At 45.4% G+C, this 6000-nt stretch overlaps 1 protein-coding gene across 8 annotated transcripts in view; it reads right to left on the bottom strand.

The window, feature by feature from the left end:
• APBA1 (amyloid beta precursor protein binding family A member 1) overlaps positions 1-5364 on the bottom strand; it is a 123161-nt gene extending 117797 nt beyond the window's left edge. For all 8 annotated transcript variants that reach the window (XM_060762228.2, XM_060762227.2, XM_060762225.2 and 5 more), the window contains exon 1: positions 5185-5364. The gene's annotated coding sequence lies outside the window, so the exon portion shown is untranslated. The remainder of the gene's footprint in view (positions 1-5184) is intronic.
• Between the last annotated feature and the right edge of the window lie 636 nt (positions 5365-6000).

Consider the following 6000-nt stretch of genomic DNA (forward strand, 5'->3'; position numbering starts at 1 on the left):
TATTTTCCATTGGTCATGGGAGTTCTGTGTGCCAAGATTGGCTCAATTCTATCATTGGTGGAGTTCAGAATGCTCTTTGATTGTAGGTGAACTATAAATCCCAGTAACTACAACTCCCAAATGATAAAATCAATCCCCCCAACCCCACCAGTTTTAAAATTTGGGTGTATTGAGTATTTGTGCAAAATTTGGTCCAGTGAATGAAAATACATTCTACATATCTGATATTTACAATACAATTCACAACAGTAGTAAAATTACAGTTATGAAGTAGCAATGAAAATAATTGTATGGTTGGGGGTCACCATAACATGAACTGTGTTAAGGGGCCACGGCATTAGGAAGGTTGAGAACCACAATAGTAGCAGTATGAGCAGAGCCAGCCAGCCAGCATCTGGAAAAAGGGGGCTCTTCCCATGAAATTCCAGGAAAAGAAACCACCAGTGCCTCTCAGGGAAAAAAACAGCCCTAATTCCCCAACCACAGCCCCATATCACAGGAAACACATACATTCAGAAAGAATGGGAAGTGATTAAAAACAGAAGTGGGCTCAGCTGCACCAGGATGAGTATAGATTTAAGTGCAATTCTATTTTAATGTTTAGATGACGGAGATTTAAAATGGCAGTTTTTAACCAAGAGAGAAATAATGATCATGTGGTTTTGAGACAAGGTAAAACAAGGGGTGTGCCTACACTGTAGAATTAATGCAGTTTGACACCACTTTAACTGCCATGGTTCAATACAATGGAATTGTGGGAGCTGTAGTTTTAAAAGGTTGGTTTTTTTAACCTTCTGTGCCAAAGAGTGCAAGTGCCTCACTGAAAGGATAACTCCCAGGATTTCATAGCATTGACTATGGTGCTTACAAGTGGTGTAAAAACAGCATTAATTCTATTTGAATCGGGGGAGAGCGTGGATGAGCTCCCTCTGTCAGCTCCAGCTCCCCATGCAGGGACATCAGAGAAGCCTCCCACAAGGGTGGTAAAACACCAAAACATCTGGATGTCCCCTGGGCAACATCTTTGCAGACGGCAAATTATCTCACACCAGAAGCAACTTGAAGTTTCTCAGGTTGCTCCTGACACACACACACAAAAGCATTAATTCTATAGCGTAGATGCACCCAACGCGCTTCCCTCCCCTGAAACTGGTCTGTGCCAGCAGGAGTGGCAGGTCCTCTCTTCCCAATCGAAGAAGAGTAGAAGGATAATGTGGATGACGCTAAAATGATCGTGACAGCAACAGTAGGAACAGAGTCAGCCAGCTGCTGGGGAAAAGGGTCCTTCCCAGGAGACTCCAGGACAAGAAAGCACTAGTAACCCCCCTCTTATCTTCCAGAGAAATAAATTGCCTTAATCCCCCCTCCCTTCCGCACAGGGCCACATTTACTATGTGGGTGCCCTGTTGCCCTTTGCCACTCCTCACTCTAGAAAGCAAGACAGACAGCCCCCCTCCCAGGCTCCCACAACCCACTGGATCGGTTTCATAGCAATCATAATCCTCCCCGGTAAACACACACGTCACTCACTGCCTGCATGCACCAAGCCTCGCCTCCTGCCATCTCAATGGAGAGAGAGAGCGAGGCGCATCCATCCATCCACCTACCTTCTCCCTTCTGTTCTCCCTCCACAACCGTCCTGTCCCCAGATGTCACAAGTGTCACCCCAGCCCTTAAGTCTTGAAGAGTGGGGCGATCACTAGTTTCTCTCCTTTATAATCCAAGGAGGATTGCCCTCTGGAGCAGGGGAGAAACAGGCTCCAAGGTCTCTTATTAGATGTAAAATCTATGTGTGGCTGTAGAATAGATGTTCTCAAAGACAGACTCCACTCATAGAGGTTTGTAGTTTATTTATACAGAGTGGAGAAATCCTCTGGACTGAAGGAGAAATCAGCTCCAACTTGAGGCTGTCGCTTATTTCTCCCTTTCTCCTTTACAATCAAAGGAGGACTGCCCTCTGGAGCAAGGGAGGAATAGGTTCCAATGTCTCTTATTAACACCTATATAGGTGTAAAATTGATGTATATCTGTAGAAGAGACGTCCTCGAAGACAGACTCCACTCGTAAAGGTCTGTTTATATGGAGAGGAGAAATCCTCTGGACTGGAGTAAAGGAAAAATCAGCTCCAGTTCTGTTCTGTGTTTGGAACTATGTAGGTGCAAAATGTATCTGTATATGGAGGGGGAGAGCTCTATTACCAGTCATATAGTCTTGTAATGCATTGTTATTATCGATAATATCAATTCTGTTCTCTGTTTGTAACCTTGTAGGTGCAAAATTATCTGAAGGGAGAGAGGTCCAGTACCAGTCATATAGGGTTGCAATTTATTATTATTATGTATAATCCCAATTCTGTTCTCTGTTCGCAACCATGTAGGTGCAAAATGTATCTGGGGAGTGGGGGAGGTCTATTACCAGTCATACAGGTGTGCAATTTATTATTATTATGGATTATGATAATAATAATACTTTATTTCTAACCCGCTCTCTCTCCACAAAGGGACTCAAGGCAGCTTCCAAAGACAAAAATGGCAAACATTCAATAAGAGAGATCCTCTGGAGCAGAGGAGATATAGGCTCTCATTTTGCTCTCTACTACCAACCATATAGTCCCTCCAGGGGTGAGAAAAGCGGTATATAAATACTGTAAATAAATAAATATAGGTGTAACATTGATCCATATGGAGGGAGAAATCTTTTGGAGCAGAGGGGAAATAGACTCTGATTTAGTTCTCTACTACCAACCATATAGGAGTAGCACTGATTCCTATGGAAGGAGAGTCCCTTTGGAGCAGAGGAGAAATGGGCTCTAATTTAGTTCTCGACTACCAATCCTACAGGTGTAACACTGATTTCAAATAGAGGGAGAGATCCTTTGAAGCAGAGGAGAAAAAGGCTCTAATCGATTTGCCCCAAAGAAATGGGAAATTATTGTTTCCATTTGATGTTTGATGTTCTGTTTATGTCTATTATAATAGGCTGTGCTTTTTATTTAATTTAGTTTGTTAAGTTATAATTCGTATTTATATGTTGGGTTGTATAAATTTTGTTAGTATGGATGTATTGTTGTATTCAGGCATTGAATGTTTGCCTTTTATATTTGGAATTTGCCCTGAGTCCCTTTGGAGAGATAGAGTGGAATATATATAAAGTTTTATTATTATTTTATCTAATTTTGTTCTCTACTACCCACCATATAGGAGTAGCACTGATTCATATGGAGGGAGAGTTCCTTTGGAGCAGAGGAGAAATGGGATCTGATTTAGTTCCCTATAGGGTTGTTTTTTTTTGTCGTGTCAAGAGCGACTTGAGAAACTGCAAGTCGCTTCTGGTGTGAAAGAATTGGCCATCTGCAAGGACGTTGCCCAGAGGACGCCTAGTTGATTTTATGTTTTTATCATCCTTCTGGGAGGCTTCTCTCATGTCCCCGCATGAGGAGTTGGAGTTGATAGAGGGAGCTCATCCGCCTCTCCCCGGATTCAAACCTGCGACCTGTGGGTCTTCAGTCCTGCCAGCACAGGGGTTTAACTCATTGCGCCACCAGGGGCTCCAAACCCTATAGGTGTAACACTGATTCATATGGAGGGAGAGATCCTATGGAGAAGAGGAGAAATAGGCTCTGATTTTGTTCTCTACTAATCATACAGGAGTAACATTGATTCATATGGAGAGGGAGATCCTTTGGAGAAGAGGAGAATTAGGCTCTCATTCTGTTCTCTACTACCAACCCTATAGGTGTAACATTGATTCATAGCGAGAGAGAGATCTTTTGGAGAGGAGGAGAAATAGGCTCTGATTTTGTTTTCCACTACCAACCATACAGGAGTAACACTGATCCATATGGAGGGAGAGATCCTTTGGCGCAAATGAGAAATATTCTCTGATTTAGTTGATTTAGTTTTCTACTACCAGCCATACAGGTGTAACACTGATTCATATGGAGAGATCCTATGGAGCAATGGGCTCTGATTTAGTTACCTACTACCAGCCATATAGGTGTAACACTGATTTATAAGGAGGGAGAGATCAATTGGAGCAGAGGAGAAATAGGCTCTGGTTCTATTCTCAACTACCAACCATACAAGAGTAACACTGGTTCACATGGAGGAGGAGATCCTTTGGAGCAGAGAATTAGGCTCTGATTCTGTCCTCTACTACCAACCATATAGGTGTAATACTGATTCATATGGAGAGAGAGAGAGATCCTTTGGAGCAGAGGCTCTGATTTTGTTCTCTACTACCAACCATCTAGGAGGAGCACATGGAGGAGATCCTTTGGCGCATATATGTGTAACATTAATTCATATGGAGGGAGAGATCCTTTGGAGCAGCGTTGAATTTGGCTCTGTTTCTATTCTCAACTACCAGCCATATAGATATAACATTGATTCACATGGAGGAGGAGATCCTTTGGAGCAGAGGAGAATTAGGCTCCGATTATGGTCTCCCTCCACCACCAACCATATAGGAGTCACATTAATTCATATGGAGGGAGAGATCCTTTGAAGCATAGGCTCTGATTCTGTTCTCTACTACCAACCATCTAGGAGTAGCATTGATTCATGAAAGAGAGCACTCCCCTGGAACAGATTCCAATTTTGTCCTCTATTATGAAGCATGTAGGTGTCAATTTTATTTATATGGAAGGAAGCTGAGGAGAAACAGGGCTCCAATCCATATTACCAACCACACAGGTGTAAAGAAATATTCATTTTGGAGGACAGCGAGATCTCTCTGGAGTAGAAGAGAAACGGGCTCCAATTCCCAACCATTTAGGTGTAAGGCTTATTTGTAGTAAGGAGGGAAATCTGGAGCAGAGGAGAAGCAGGCTCCAATCTCAATCTCTCTCCTTCTAGGTTTCCAATGCACTGCTATGGAGGCATGCAAGCACACCCCCGCATGCATCCAGGCCCTCTTGCTTGGCAGGGAGATCCCCATTTTTCCCCCCTCCAACAGCACCATTGATGATCCCTTTCCCCTCCAGTTCCATGCACTGAATACATACAGAGGCAAGCAAGGCAAGCATGCATCAAGTCCTTCCCCTCCTCCCAAGGCCCCTCTTCAGCTTCCTTTCCATCTCTTAGAAGATCCCCGTTGTTAGCTTATCCATTGATGAGCTACCCATTGATTATTTCTCTCCCCTCGCCCCCAAATCAAAAGGAAAAAAAAAGAGAGGAGGGTTACCTTCTTTTTCCTTCCTCCAGGGAACCTGCGCATCGAGGGGGGAATCTGGATCTGGATGGAGGCGGAGGTTAGAAAAGGGAGCCCAGGCAGGCGCGCGCCCTCTTTCCCTCTCGCGCGCGCTGCGGCCGCCTCTCCACCATCTTCACCCTCCTCCTTCCTCCTCCTCTTCTTCTTCCTCCTCCTCCTCCTCCTCCTCCTCCTCCGCAGCCCACCCGCTGGAAAGCCAGCAAGCCCCGCCCCTCCGGCCCCTCCCTGGGCCCGCCCCTCCGGCGCCCGCGTGACTCCCGGGCCTGGCAATGAGGAGGAGGAGCTGCAAGGCTTGCAGCTGCAAGGAAGGACATCTCTGCAAACGCAAAGCAAGGCCAGCACAATGTGGCTGCGGGAGGAAACAGGAGGAAGAGGAGGAGGAGGGACTAGGCCCGCTGACCAGCTACACCAGGCATGGCCAAACTTCGGCCCTGCAGGTGTTTTGGACTTCGACTCCCACCATTCCTAACAGCCTACCGGCTGTTAGGAATGGTGGGAGTCGAAGTCCAAAACACCTGCAGGGCCGAAGTTTGCCCCAGTGCTGTGGCTTCCTGGGATTTGTAGTTTCATAAGGTCCTTTTTAGCCCTTTCTCAAAGACTTCAGAATAGGCCCTATCAATGAGAGACCTCTAGGGTTGTATCTATGCTGTAGAGCAGCGTAGGGACATCCGTAGGGAGACCAAGGTGCTTGTTTATAAAGCTATTGTCCTCCCAACCCTGTTATACACCTGCGAGAGGTGGACTGTCTACAGACGTCACATGCAGCTCCTGGAACAATTCCATCAGCGC

This window comes from Anolis sagrei, chromosome 2 (assembly GCF_037176765.1).
Source record: "Anolis sagrei isolate rAnoSag1 chromosome 2, rAnoSag1.mat, whole genome shotgun sequence".
In the NCBI taxonomy this organism is placed as follows: Eukaryota; Metazoa; Chordata; class Lepidosauria; order Squamata; family Dactyloidae; genus Anolis; species Anolis sagrei.